Source organism: Gekko japonicus, unplaced genomic scaffold (assembly GCF_001447785.1).
Source record: "Gekko japonicus isolate JY-2015 unplaced genomic scaffold, Gekko_japonicus_V1.1 scaffold501, whole genome shotgun sequence".
In the NCBI taxonomy this organism is placed as follows: Eukaryota; Metazoa; Chordata; class Lepidosauria; order Squamata; family Gekkonidae; genus Gekko; species Gekko japonicus.
The window spans coordinates 1,393,581-1,409,014 of NW_015175985.1; the positions used below are offsets into that span (position 1 = coordinate 1,393,581).

General features: G+C 39.0%; 1 protein-coding gene across 2 annotated transcripts in view; it reads right to left on the reverse strand.

Annotated features, from left to right (window-relative positions):
* MAP2K4 (mitogen-activated protein kinase kinase 4) overlaps positions 1-15,434 on the reverse strand; it is a 146,173-nt gene that overhangs the window by 113,141 nt on the left and 17,598 nt on the right. The window lies entirely within an intron of this gene.

Consider the following 15,434-nt stretch of genomic DNA (forward strand, 5'->3'; position numbering starts at 1 on the left):
TTTACTCTTAGCGGAAGAGGATACAACCATGGAATTGGGTTTAGGATGGACATGTAGAAATTCAGCCTCCATTTCCTGGACCTAATACATAAGATCCAGCCTCCTGGAAGACACAGGGATAGAGGATGGTTTATCCCATGGAGCCTTTGGTGCCTGGAGTAGGAAGGTCGACATGGGGAGGGCGACTACTGTGGAGGTGTCGAGTTGCATGACATCGAAGACAGTGTCCGACACCAACAGTTGGGGTTGGACTATCGACAGCCCTAAGGAATGTGCCATCCTTTTGACCAAATCTCTGTATGAAGAAAGGTCTTCTGAAGGCGAGATTGGAACATCGTCAGACACGGTAAAGCTTGGGTGAAGGACCCCCTGTTGAACTGGGCCCATCCGAGTCCTCAGCACCAGAATCTGTGTTGGAGGATCCAGAAGGCAACCCTGGTGTTGGTAGCAAGGATACATCACCCCTTCGGGTAGTAGTGTCCGATATCGGTGCGGTCTGCGATGGTAAAGCAGGGGAGGAACGGAAAGGAGAGGGCGGGTGATGAGGTTCTTCCGGAGGTTTGGAGAGAGACATGGAAGGTTTGGATTTACGGTGGGGAGAACATGAACAATGTGACCCATGGTCCCAGTCCAACTGCCACCTCGGTGTCAGCCATGGCATCGATGTCAAGACTGGATATGAGCTGAACCAATAAGGCATGTGTTGCCGATGGTCCCATGGAGGCAGGACAGGTGGTTCAAAGTAGGTCGGGGAGTGTGGTCTTAACTCCCGCCTAGGTGAATAGGAGAGCCTGGATCTAGGATGACCATACTCAGAACATTCCTCCGATCGATATCAATGCTCTCCATGCCGGGGGGGATTTAGATTGAGGATGGCGGTAAGAAGAGTCCGGTCTAGATCAATCGCTAGCTCACGACGATGCCGACAGAGAACGATCTCTCCGAGATCTGTGTGGGAGAACCTCATCGACTCCGGAGGGCGAGATCGAAATGGGTCTAGTGTCCATAGAGACCTCCGATACCGGGGGGTTCAGCTGCCGAATGGGCGAGTCCAGCACCTCAATTGGAGGTAGTTGTTGCATCACAGGCAGCTCCGGTGCCGGAGGATTATCGACATTGGGTTGTGCCCACTTAGGAGGGGAAAATGCAGAGTCCATTTGTACGCCGACGCCACTCAGATCGTGAGACATATGCGTGTTCTTTTTAAGAGAAGACTTCAGAGACTTCTCTGTATTGTGCTTCTCTTCTTCTTAGCTGGTGTTGAGGCGGAAGAAGCCTTGTTCATAGCTGAGCATTTGGACGAAGACGGTCCCACGTCCAATGCCGATTTAGAATGGTACAGTGGGACCGATGTTGAAGTGTCGTCTGATGCCGACAGAGGCGCCATCGGTTGAGAGGCTGACTGGGTCTCAGCAGACATTTTTTCGCCCGGCAACGGAGCCGATGCGGACTCTCAAAGTGCCACCCGAAGTCTCGCGGCCCTGTTTTTACAGGTCTGATTGGAGAACTTTGAGCAATAGCGACAAGTCTCCGAACGATGGGTTTCTCCAAGGCAGAGACTACAAAGTGTGTGGCCGTCACGAGGGGCAAGTTTACAGCCGCAGCCGACACACTGTTTAAAACACCCCCGCTTTTGGGGCATAAAAATACAGAAGGGCACAAAAAGAAAGGAGCCCTCAGGTGAGGCGAAAAAAATTTACCTCAGAGGGGAGGAGCCGGGAAACCGTGAGGTAATGGCGACCCTCAAGGGTTTTTTTTTAAGTCTTTAAAGTAAAGAAAAATGAAAAATAAGAAAGAAAAACAGATTTAGAAATCTCTTGTGAGAGAAGCAAATACTTCTTCACCGACCGGCAGAAACAAGCTAACAGCATGGCGGTCAGAAGAGAACTGGTGGGATGTCCGCGCCCCGCCCCTTTGGGCATGCGCAGTGGGGTTCCCAAGCATGCCTGGGAGGGAGGCGTGAAAATCCAGTTGGGAGCTTTGTATACCGATTCGGATCAGCGCAGGCGCATAATCCCATGGGTGTGATGCACAGAGACCACGAAGAAGATAAAGGGGTAAACTTGACCCAAGGTACTTGGTATCCTCGAGGGGTACGTTCTTGGAGGAAAAGGGTATAGAATCTTAAACCCTAAAACTTATACAGGCAAGGAATCTAATGTGGTACATGTTGACAAGAACAGTGTGTTGCAAACTTCTAAACAAGCTGAGTCCACAGTGCAACCTACTCAGGAACCTACAGAAGTCTCTTTCAATGACTTGTTTGCTTGGAAACCTACAGAGACCACCTGTGAACAGGCAGGTCCATCTTCACAAGAGAGTTCTCACTCAGAAGGGGAACAAGGAGAGCCTAGGCCAAGGGAAGCAGAGACTACCACTGTGAGACAATCAGCAAGAAGCAGAGGGAAGCAGAGACTACCACTGTGAGACAATCAGCAAGAAGTAACAAAGGAGAACCACCACCAAGGCTTGTAAAGGGACCTTCTAACTGGAAAGAAGTAAATCGACTGCCAGCATCAGAGAGAAGCAAATGGACAGAAGCAATGGAAGAAGAATTTGAATCTTTACAACAGAAGCAAATTCGGAATCTTGCTGAGTTGCCTTCTGAAAGAAAAGCCATCAGATGTAAGTGGGTATACAAGGTGAAGTATGACACTGATGGCAAGGTGGACAAGTACAAGGCACACCTAGTTGCAAGAGTTTTTTCTCAAAAAATTGGAATGGACTTTTCTGAAGCCTTTGCACCTGTTACAAGTTACAACTCCTTCAGGACACTTCTGTGCATAGCAGCTTCAAGGGGCATGCATGTTGAACACTTGGACATCAAGACAGCATACCTCAATGGAGACTTGACTGAAGAGATCCATATGGAACAACCAAAAGGGTTTCCAGTAGAAGGATAGGAAGGCCTAGTGTGCTAACTCAACAAAAGTGTTTATGGATTAAAACAAGCAGCAAAAGCTTGGAATGACAAACTGACTAAGCTGTTATAAAAGCAGGATTTTCAACAAGGAATAGCAAAACCTTGCTTGTTTCCAAGGCTTAAAAAAGGACAATATCAATACATACTTGCTTACATTGTTGACATGATTATTTGCTGTCAAGACCAAGGAGATGTACAAGAAATAGCAGATGAACTGAACAAAGAAGTAGAAGTGAAACAATTAGGAATGATAAAGTACTACCTTGGAATATAAACTGAAAGAACTGAGGATGGAAGTTTTCTTTTGAACCAGAAACACAAAATCAGGGACTTTACTGAATCTGTGAGAATAAGGCATTCCAAACCAGTGAGCTCTCCACTTAAACCAGATTACCTAAAGAAAACAGATGGAGGACTACTTAAAGATAATCATGAGTACAGATCAGCAACTAGAAAACTCTTGTACTTGAGCATGATCTGCAGACCAGATATAACTTCAGCAGTTGGACTCTTATGCAAAACAACTAGCTCATCAAGCATTTATGATTGGAAACTGTGAAGAGACTAGCTAGATATCTGAAAGGAATTTTGGACTACAAACTTAAAATCTCAGCCTATGATGACCCAAGACTGATCAGATTCATGGATGCCAACTGGGGTAAAGCTGCACCTGATAGCAAATCTACAAGTGGATACTTGTTCTTCTATGGAGACAGTTTGATTGAACTGACTAGTCAAAATTATTCTATTAATCTACTATTAATATTGCAAGTTGAAAGTTGAATATTGTTTATATTTTCTATTGAAAAATAAAAATATTGGGGGGGCGGAGTGACACGAGCAATGGCGGTCGCAACCTAATCGCGCTCCCTTAATCTCTCCTCTCTAAACCTACTGAAAATTGCCCATACGCTTCAAAATTGAACAAAAAGATATGGGAAGAACGTCTAAAACAAGAACGAACCCAAAAACAGCACAAACAACGATGGTGCAAACGTTCTTTAAAACAAATGCCTCATCGAATACCTCCAATATTACAAAAGGAGAACAAAGACAAGATGGCGGCCGGAGAAGACAACGAGCACACAGATAGCGCTGGGGACCCAGCCCCACTTACCAGAAAGGATTTACAGGACCTAAAAGATCTTCTAAAATTCCAATCCTCAATGGTTACAGAGCTGCTGAATCCTATACAATCACAATTAACTGAGCTCACAAAAGATCTGCAAGACACAACAAAGATTGCAGAGAACATGGCGGAAATCACATTGACCCTACAAGAAGAGGTAAAAACTCTCCATTCTTCTGAAAAAGCTATGCATAACAGACTCTCTATGTTAGAAAACCGCTGGCATCAGTATAATTTGAAATTTAGAGGGATTGGGGAAGGAGAGGAAGAAGGAAGCGATTTACAAACTTTTATAGCATCATGGCTGGCTTCGGCTTTGGATCTGGAGGACAGAGTGGAGCCGGTTATAACTCGAGCATATAGACTGGGGCCCCTTGCAACAGCTAGAAAAGGATGACTTAGAGACATAATGGCCCAATTTCTGCATCCTAGATCAAGAGATAAGATATTGAAGGAGGCTAGAATACAAGGCTCGCTAAAATATAAAGAAAAAAAAGTGCAAGTTCTCCTGGACCTGTCAGCAGAAACACTCGACAAATGTAGACGTTTAAAGCTTATAGCATCTAAACTTTTTGCTGAGAGAATTCGGAATGGCACACTTCACCAGGCCTCTGACAAAGCGACAGGAAAAGAACTGGTAGCAGCACTGGGCCTAAAATGGATGTCAGATGAAGAAACACCCTCAAAATGAACTTGTATTGCAGAGTGATGAGTATACATTTATAAATTTTTCCCTTTTTGATACTAAGCTAACTTTGTGATCTCTTTGAGGTGATAGTCCTTTAAAGTTTGCATTGAACAAAGTTAGAAAAAAATAGTTACGTTGCACCTTTTTATAGGCCTTGATAAATTAAAAGACAGTCGTTATGAATATATATTTGCTTTGTTATATATACACTGGGAAAACAGTCTGGTGCATGAATCTTGGAATGTCACTATTGTTATATCTCTGAAATTGAAAGAGTATTTTGTTTTATAAAAATTTTATGTTATAATGCTGAGGTTAAAGCTTAATTCATTTTATTTGATGTTTTTGAGAAATCCTATTAAAAATTTGTATAGAAATATGATTTATATTTGATAATATGTTGCTGGAATAAAAAGCTGGTATTTAATTTACATTTATTTATATAAAAATGGTGCATGAATATTAGAATGTCACTATTATTAAGTTCCTGATTTTGGAAGATTATTTTATTTCTTTAAACATATCATATATAAAATCACGGCATAAAACTACGATTTGTATTTGAAATCACTTTATTACAAAAGTTAAAATACAAAGATAAAAGATTTTGAGATGTTGTATATCGCTGAGGTTAAAGCTTATTTTATTTCATTATATGTTAAAAATAAAACAAAAATTATTTTATTGTAAGAAAACTTAATATTTGATTTATAGACATGATGGGCAATATTATGTTTTACATATAATATCCACTTGAATTCTTTATTATGCTTTGTGAGAGAGGAGGGAGAAGGGGTTACATAATATATCTTTTAGTTTAAAGAACTCCTGATAGGGAGACTTTAAGAGTCACCCTATATAGGACCTTCTGGAATTCTAACCCTTTGTTATAGTTAGTAGTTGAGTTAATCGTAGTCTTAAATAAACCTAGTTGCACAAGTATAGAACTGGAAAATATCAGAACCAAATTAAAAATTGAAAATTTAATATGTCCCAAGGATATAAATTTATTACATGGAATTGTAGAGGGCTGAATAACCCTATTAAAATTAGAAGAGTTAATAATTTAATGAATAAAGAACGCCCAAATATCCTATGTTTACAGGGGACACATCAAAAAAGAAATCGACCTTACATTTTAAAAACTAAATAATTTGAACAACTTTATCAGGCCCCAGGAATGTCAAGTTCTAGAGGAGTAGCAATTTTGATTTCCAAAAATACTCCCTTTCATGCCCAACAAATTGAGACTGATAAAAGAGGAAGATATATTTTTATAAAGGGTACTCTGGATGGTTCACCTCGGACAATTGCATCCATATATGCACCTAATATTGATCAACAATTTTTTTTTAAAGAAACCATAGAGAAATTACAAAATTTTAAAAATGGAGAGGTATTAATAGGGTCAGATTTAAATATGATCATAAATCCAAATATAGATAAAACTAATAAATTACTTTGAAAAGAAAAAAAACGTCGAGTTAAAAAATACTGGATAGGAGAAAATTTTACAAAGGTTTAATCTGAATGATACATGGTGCCATTTTAATATGGGCAGTAGAGATTTTACATATTTTTCAGCTGTTCATGGAATTTATACCAGAATCGATTTTATATTAGCATCTAATAATATGCCGAATCAAATCAAGCTAGTGGATATACGGTCAAGAACTCTATCAGAGTATGCATGGGTAACTTGTTATTTTTCAAACATAGAAAGTGATGGAAAACGCCCGACACAGCCTATGAACAGGTTATTATTATATCAGGCAACATTATGCGAGCAAATATCTAAAGATATCCAGGAATATTTTGTATTTAATTCTCAATGTGAGGCGTCTCAGGAGAATATCTGGAATGCCTTTAAGGCAGTTATGAGAGGAAAATTATTATCAATAGCCTCCTCCTACAAAAAAAATAGACAAAGAATAATTACTGATATGCAAGAAAAAATAACCTATTTGGAAAAACGACATGAAATTTGGAGGGAAAAAATTATAAAAAAATATTAGTAGAACGAAAAAAATTAGAATTAATGGAGACTTCGATACAAAAAATTTGTTATATTTGAAACAAAAATATGTCACTAAGACGTCTAAATCTATAAAATTGTTAAAATATAGGGTAAATTAAAATCAACCTCATTACAAGTATCAGCTTTACGTACTAACCAGGGAGACACTATATCATCTTCAAAGGAAATTACCACAGTATTTTATAATTATTTTAAGAAATTATATCAATCAGGAAATCCAAATTCTGATTCTACTCGAGAATATTTAAGTAATATTAAATTTGGCTCCAAATTAACAGAGGAGCATAGGGAACATATGGAAAAACCCACTGAAGAGGAAGAAATAAAAGAAGCATTAGGAAAAAATAAGAAAAATAAATCGGTGGGTAGAGATGGGATACCGATAGAGTTTTACCACAAATTTCAACCCTTATTAATACAACCACTCTTGCAGACTTGTAATTTTGTAATGTCAGATGGCAAAATGTCACAAACCTGGTCGGAAACCAAAGTAAATAGTTTTATTAAAACCTGGCAAAAATAAATATAAAGTTGAATCTTATCGTCTAATTTCTATTTTGAATCATGATTTTAAAATATTCTCCTCCATTCTTGTAGCCAGATTGAATAAAATAATTTTTAATTCTGTCCACCCGGATCAGTTAGGATTTATACCCGGAAGATCAATTATGGATAGTATACGGAAATCCCTTAATATTATAAATTATAAACAAAACAAAATAAAATCAATTCTGCTATCTTAATGTTAGATGCTGAAAAAGCATTTGATAAAGTAGAGATACCCTATTTGAAAGAAGTATTAAAAGTTATGAATTTTGGTCCCCAATTTAGAAGATCAATTGAAACCATCTATAAAACCCCTTTAGCTCAAATTCAACTCAATAATTCTAGATCAGAAAATCTTTATTTAACAAAAGGAATGAGACAATGGTGTCCCCTCTCCCCACTTTTGTTTGTAATTTCTTTAGAACCATTAGCTTGGGCAATTAGACAAGACCCAAAAATCTTAGAAGTTCAAATAAATAGTTACCTATAAATTGGGACTCTTTGCGGATGACACAGTTATTTATCTTACCACACCAAAACAAATGTTACAAACTTTAATTGAAAAAATAAATTTATTTCATGAAATTTCAGGTTTTACAATTAATCTCCATAAAACAGAGTTGTATACTATTCATATTCTGGAGGACGGGAAAAAATATATTTCTGAACATTTTCCCTTTAAATGGGTTCATAAAAGTTGGAAACACCTTGGTATTATAATTCCAATAAATTTGGAAGAACTATATAAAAGCAATTATGACCCCTTAATTAAAACAGTAAAAGAATGAATGGATAATTGGGCAAGCTTTAATTTATCCTTATTAGAAAAAATAGAATTAATAAAAACTATTATTTTTCCTAAATTTTTGTATTTATTCCAGAATTTACCATTTCTAATACCAGAAAAAGAATTTAAGAAATGGGAAACTCAGTGGAAACATTTTTTTTATGGGGGGAAAAATCTTATAGAATAGGATACTCCTTATTAACTAGATCATTACGTTGAGGAGGGATAACTCCACCCAATTTAAAACTGTATTTTCATGCAGCTCAATTAAAAAATATGCTATTTTATGCTAATCCTGAAGTACAAAAAACATGGGTATTAATAGAGAGGAGTACAATTCTACAATTATACCTGTACGATTACAAGAAATTATTTGAAACAAACCCAATGAGAGACACCAAAATATAGCTTGTAATCCATATCTGAAGTTTACATTGGAAATTTGGGATAAATATAGAAAAGTATTAACACCAGGAGTTTCACCGATGTCATCTTTTCTAGGGCAGCACTGGTTTGCCCCAGGAGAAAAGGTTAACACTTATACACAATGGAGGGAGAAAAACACATTTAGGCTAATTCACATATATGACCACAATAAACTTCTGTCGAAAGAACAATTAGAACAACTGCATCATATGGCATATAGAAATGATTTTTGAAATAGTCTAGATAAAGAATTGACAGGATTTGAAAAATTAATCAAATTGGGCATATATGGGGAAAAAGGAATAATCAAACTTATATATATATAAGTATGAATGAGAAACAATGGAAGCAACCCACTGTACAACAAAAAGCATGGCATAATGATTGTCAAATTTTATTAACCCAAGACCAATGGCTGAAAATTTGGTCATCCAACGTATATTCTACAAAGTTTTGAAACCTTAGGCTTCAAAACTATAAACTATTCTCAAGATGGTATTTGACCCCACAGAGATTATATTAGAGCCATGCCATAAGAACACCTAAATGTTGGAAAGGTTGTGACCATGTTGGATCATTTATACATTGTTGGTGGTCTTGTCCTCAGGTCCAAAAATTTTGGGTTTCTGTTTTAAATATAGTAAAAGGTATAGTAAATCTTGACATTCCCAACACTCCAGAATCTATTTTATTAAATCACAGGGAACACATAACAATGTCTAAAATGAAAAAGGAAATAATAGCATTATTACTACTAGCAGCAAAAACTGTGTTGGCTCAAAAGTGGAAGACACCGAAAATCCCAACAGTAAAACATTGGTTTCAAAAGGTGTGGGACGTGGTGGTTCAGAACAAAATTGCAATGCTATTAGAGTTAGCAGATAACCCTTCAAAGGAGTCCAACTTTGTAGAGAAATCGTTTACCTTTTTTCATTATGTTGAAACAGAAACAAATGAAATACTTAAATTAAATAAATAAATAAATACTTAAATTACCAACCAAATATATAGATTTTGCCTTCTATTAATATTAGTCATAAAAACGAAAGATATAGAATTGTTCCAAAGTTATATGCTTGTGCGTTGGTTTGTATGTTTATGAGTTAAATTTTAACTCAGAATTATTAAATTTTATTATTGTGTTAATGTTTTTGTATTATAAAATGTTGAAAAGTTTTTCTTTAATAAAAAGAGAGTTATAAAAAATATTTTACAAAAAACAAAAACAATCTGTTGTAGCTCTTTTTGTAGCGTAAGCAGAGCGTGTATTCATGACAAGTGCCTGCAATGAGCTAGACTGGATTTATTCATCTACTGAAGGACTTTAGGATTGATGAACCAAAAATACTGTTTGAGGACAATCAAGCTTGCATCACTATCTGCAAAGATGAGAGCACCAAATCTAAAAGACCATCGTTCTCAAATGTCATTACGTGTAAGAGATGCAAAAACAAGGACTCACTGAACTCCAATACTGTCCTTCTGAGAACATCATTGCGGATATACTCACCAAGCCACTTGCCAAGGAGAAGTTCAAGACTCTACATGAAAAACTCAACTTGCATTACTTCAGTTTGGCCCCGGTCACACGGAGCATTAGCCACGCTACAGGGACGGAAGATAGGCGGATTTTCCGGGCGCGATCTCACTGCCACATCTGGGAAGTGTAGAGCTCCCGTGGCTCCCGCCAAAGATGTGGTTTAAAAAACTAGTACCTCCGAGGTACTAGTTTCCGGAAACCGCGGGGCAAGGGCGGGCATCTTATCGCGTTTCCGGTGGTAGTTCCGCCGCCCGCCCATGTCCCCTAGCAAAAAGGGGTTTTTTCCCCAAGTCTCCACGGATGCGCACAAGCACCCAACGGAGCATGCGCACACTTTAGTTTATTTTAAAAAAAACACACAACTGAGCAGCTCGCTAAGACTTGAGTCGTGCAGAGAAGAGGAGAGCAGCCAGAAGAAACGCAACTCAGAGCGCACAGCTTGAGGTGAGAGAGAAACAGATAGGGGGAAAGGGGCCAAGGCAGAAGAGAAAGCGGCAGAGGTGAAGCCCAGAAGGGGGGGCTGCGGCAGCAGAGTAGGAAGTCTGCTTGGGGAAGGGGGGGGCAAAGCCGGGAAGAGTTGACTAGACACACGGGCGGCGCGAGGGGAGGTGTGCGCAGAGGCTGTGGGATCGGAGCCCCAGCGCCCAGGGAGCCGAAGAGCCAGGAGGACGGAACTCACCATGGCCTCGAAGACAGGTGCTGGCAGAGGCAGCGGAGGAGGCGCAGTCAGGGGAGAGGGGGCTGAGCCATGCTGCTTTGCCCTCTTCGTGTGCCCCACCAGCCGGCTCCTCGACTCTTGCCCTTACACAACTACTGCCCGCCCCCTGCCTGCCTCACTGGTGGGGACAAAGCCGTGCCCAACGCGACGCCACACCGCCCAGTAGGCCGCTGGCCCCTCCTCTCCCCAGCGCCGCTTGGCTGGCTTTCTCTGGCAACCCCCTCCTCGCCTTCCCTTGGCACGCGGCCCCCACTTCTTTGCCCCACTTCTTTACTGCGCCATGTGATCGGCACCTCCTCCTAACCACGGGACCTCCATGGGAGGTCTGATCATGCAACCGCGCATTATTTTGCCCCGGGGCAAACAGCCACGTTCCCCCCCCCCCGCATTTTTCGGCCCGTGTGACCGGGGCCTTTGTAACTTAAGAAGGGGTATTGGGTTTTAGCAAGTTAAAACACTTCAGTAATTATAGAGTTAACTTTGTTTGTTTTGGTCAACAGAAAGTCACGTGTTTATTGTACCCAATCTGTTATTAAGTGAGAAAAGCCCGCGAATCTTGTAGGAGGTCTTAGTAAAATGACCTGACCCTTTAGCTTTGTGATTGGAAATCAATGTATTGGCTATTTAGCATATAGGTATCTCTTCTTCCCTTTGTTCTGGTATGGAGAAGGAGAGATGCCATTCCTTTAGTATCTTTCTAGCAGTAAACATGTATGAACCTAGTGTTTCTTATTTTGCATCCCGTTTACCTTTTTCCCCATGTTAGTTCTAGTAAAGCTTCTATTTTTCAAATACACACATGGTCTCAGACTCTCGTTCATTGCTCTGCTGATTTAATCTCTGTTTAAGTATATTTTTCTAAGAATACCTATCAGTCTGGCAGTCCAAGGGAAGGGGAGTAAATTGAATGGATAAGGCTGGACTAATCCTGAAGTCGTTCCCTAATAAACCACCATGACTTGTAGTATACAGGATGTTGGTGTGAGTCCCAGCCAAATGTCTGCAAAATCTCACAAGTCTAACCTACCTCACAGGATTGTTGTGAGGTAAAATAGAGATGTAATCATGTAATCACGTAAAGTGCTTGGGTCTCCATTGGGGAGAAAGTCAGGGTATAAATGAAGTAAATAAATAAATAAATACATTTTCAACTGTGGTAAGTAATACTAGTTGTTGATTTTGTGTAATTTCACAATGTTGATAAATTGAGCACTCCTGCTCTACAAATCAATTTGCTGAAAGATGTAACTGGTGAGAAGAATCCTGTCATATTTTACAATATTATATAAATAATCAGGGTTGTTTTTTGTTTTTGAAAAAGAGGTGCCGGAACTCTCAAAAGGGAAATGAAGTTTTCAATCTGTATACTAAAAACTCATGAACTTTTACACATTTCAAAAAAATTTTTGTCAAAGGAGTTCCGGAACTCCATTCCAGAGTGTTCCCCAAGAAAAAAAGCCCTGCAAATAGTTGTCCCATAAAACCAATTTGTTGTTTTAGCAGTCTATGGAATGGGTCTTGCATAATGCCTGATCTTGACTAGTGTTATATAACTAAACATTTCAAATTTCAAACTGGTTTGCTATTACATCTAAACAGGCGAAGTAATGTTTGTCCTTGCCTTTCAAATCAGGATTGCAATCAGATTAAAACTTCACACAACCTGTACATTCACATTGATATGTGAATCAACCCTGTATGTCTGCAAGCAAAAACTTTGTTCCAAACTTTAAAATTTCCATGAGCTGACAGACACATATAGCAACCTATAATAAAGACTGCCAGCCTTAGATCACAGTCCTAAAACACACTTAAATGAAATTACATGATCAACAAATCAGCCAAACTGACATTCAAGTAACTGCGTCTGGGTCCAGGGTAAACAGCACCAGCATAAAAAAGTTGTAAGATTTCCACAAACCAATATAGAGTTCATGCAAGTTTGGTGAGCCTTATTATTATACAAAAATAAAAATATGGAAGTCAGTGACACCCCTTTTCATATTATGTTGTCTACTTCCATCTATTCTTTCTGACAGAGCTATAATGCTTCATTCATCTTTTAAAAAGTCATCTGCTAACCCCCCCTCCTCAAAATAGAATCCTGCCTGAGACAATCTACTAATCCTAGAAAGAATTGTAAAGTCATAGGGGACAAAGGATTCCAGCAACAGGAAGAACACAAAAAGTCACATGAAAAGGTAACTAAAGCAGAAGTCATAGCCTAATATAAGCATCTTGTTTGCAAGAGCCACAACTCAGACAATATTTCCAGGAATGATGAGCATCCTCGTGGCATAAGCTGTCTACAAGAGTCTCAGAATTCTCTACAGCAACAAATCTGCTATCATTATAGGTGTAATACAAAGTCAAAAAACACCATGCAATCAATTATTTCTTTCATAGGTGGTTTCCATTCAGGGAGGAGTTTTTGCAGTTTCCCCATCACTGGTGCGTCTGCAGATAAAGCTCAGCAGCATCAGGGCTTCCGCCTGGCATGTTTCCCAGCAGTTCCCCAGACCCAGTCCCTTAGCAGTGGCCACCACCATCCCCAGCCACTGGGGGCTTTTCAGATTTTTTAATGGCTTTCCCCTTAATAGTTCCTTATATCACCTTGAAAAGCCAGGTTTGCAGCTTGGGAGTACTACTTCACACAGTAGACGCCTTAGAGAACCAGATGGCTACAGTGGTTTGGAGAGTTTTTGGTTGGTGTGTCTGGACTTTTGCAGTATGCTCTACTTGGAGCTACCCTTGAAGAGTATTTGGAAGCTGCAGTAAGTGCAGAATGCTGAGGCCAGAGTGCAGGTCTGGGCCAGCTATTGGAGCATGTGAACTGAAACTTACAGCAATTACACTGAACACCAATCCAGTCCTGAGCCCAATTCAAGGTGTTGGTTTTGACCTTTAAAGCCCTACATGGCTTGGGAACATGGTATCTGAAGGATCATCTTCTCCCATGTTCCTACTACCTGGGAATTAAGATTGCAGGGAGAGGGCCTTCTGACTGTCCCACCAAAGAAGCTCATCTGGTGGGAATAGGAGTGAGGGCCTTTTCAATGGCAGCACCGCAATTATGGAACAACCTCCACAGGGCGGTGGCACCTGGCCCCATGACTTTCAATCTTTAGGAGGTAGTTGAAGACAGTTTAATTTAGGACCACATTTGATTAATTTACTAGCAGTCCTAAACTGTGATTTTAAATTATAATGTATTTTATGTATTCCATCTTATGTATTGTATCTACATTTTAAGATTCCTTGAGTTCCCTAAAAGACATAAAGGCAACTAATAAATGTTTTTAAAAAATAAATATCTCCACAACGAAAAGCACTTGAGACTTACTTTTTTTTAAAAAAGCTGGTAATTAGGAGAACACCATGCATACTGGTATAACAGTTTATCAATATAATATAATGAAATTCCACTTCAGATTAAAAAAATACCTGTCCCAATGGCGGGTGGAGGAAAATGGCTGCTATGTACACATGAAAATCTAAACTTTCCCACCCAAATGGCAGCCATCTAGGCTTTACTTTCCCAAACCTCAGAGCCAAGCAGATTTGAGAAAGACTGAAGAAAAGCCAGGGAAACCCAGAAGATGCATGAGTGCACAACAATCCTGTGGGCAAGCAGGAAAAAGACCGTGCTTCTCAAAAGCATTGAACCCGGGGCCGATAACCAATGTGGAAATGATCATAGAGTCTGTTATCTTTGTTTTCTTATGGCAACTTTTCATTCTATATATAGGCAGAAGACTGCACTGTTTCCTGAAAATTTTCAGTGCCAGAGTATAAGAATTTAGTTTTACTGAAAAAAAATGTGTCTCTTGTTGGTTAGAAAATAAGAACTCTCATAAAAACTACAAGTGCTTGAAGAAGAGCAGCAAAATAAATATATTCCGTTTGGATGCACAAGGCACAATGATAGGCACAAGCTGGACTTTTTTGCACTTCTTGTAATGTTACTCCAAAGACTCAATCAAATTCAAACTCTTTTTTAAAAGCTCATACTTCGGTTAGCAACCATTTTATTAGAAAATCTCAAACATAAAATCCCAACATATATTACAGAATACCAAAGTTATCTTACAATCATTTCATCATTTTAGATTACATACGCACATCTAGTAGCTTCAAATAAAAATGCTAAATATATAGATTCTGAATGAAATTTGAGATTTTTTATTCACTATACTGGCAAGATTTACTAGTATTGCTATGTTTTGGTGTCCAACAAAGATCTCAATAAAACATGGCAAGCAATCATAATGAACACAGCAGTTAAAAATGAAAACTGTAAGAGAATGAAACAATGAAAAAATAATAGTGCAGAGCTTCCATTAGTCATCCGAACATGGGCTAACTATTTCTGACCTTTAGAGATTTTAGGAAGTTACCTTTAGAGATTATGTTACCTCTAAAGGAATTTACCTTTAGAGACTTTTAGAGATTATGGGAAGTTACCAGTTACTTCTTCAAAAAGTTGCTTCTGTAACTCCAAAATACTGGGCCACCTAAAATAAAAGTATGGCTTAGAGCAAGGGACCATAGTTTCGGCAGAATATATGTTTTGTATGCATAAGATCCCAGGTTCAATCCCTGGCACCTACAGATAGCACAGACCTGCAGATAGCAAAAA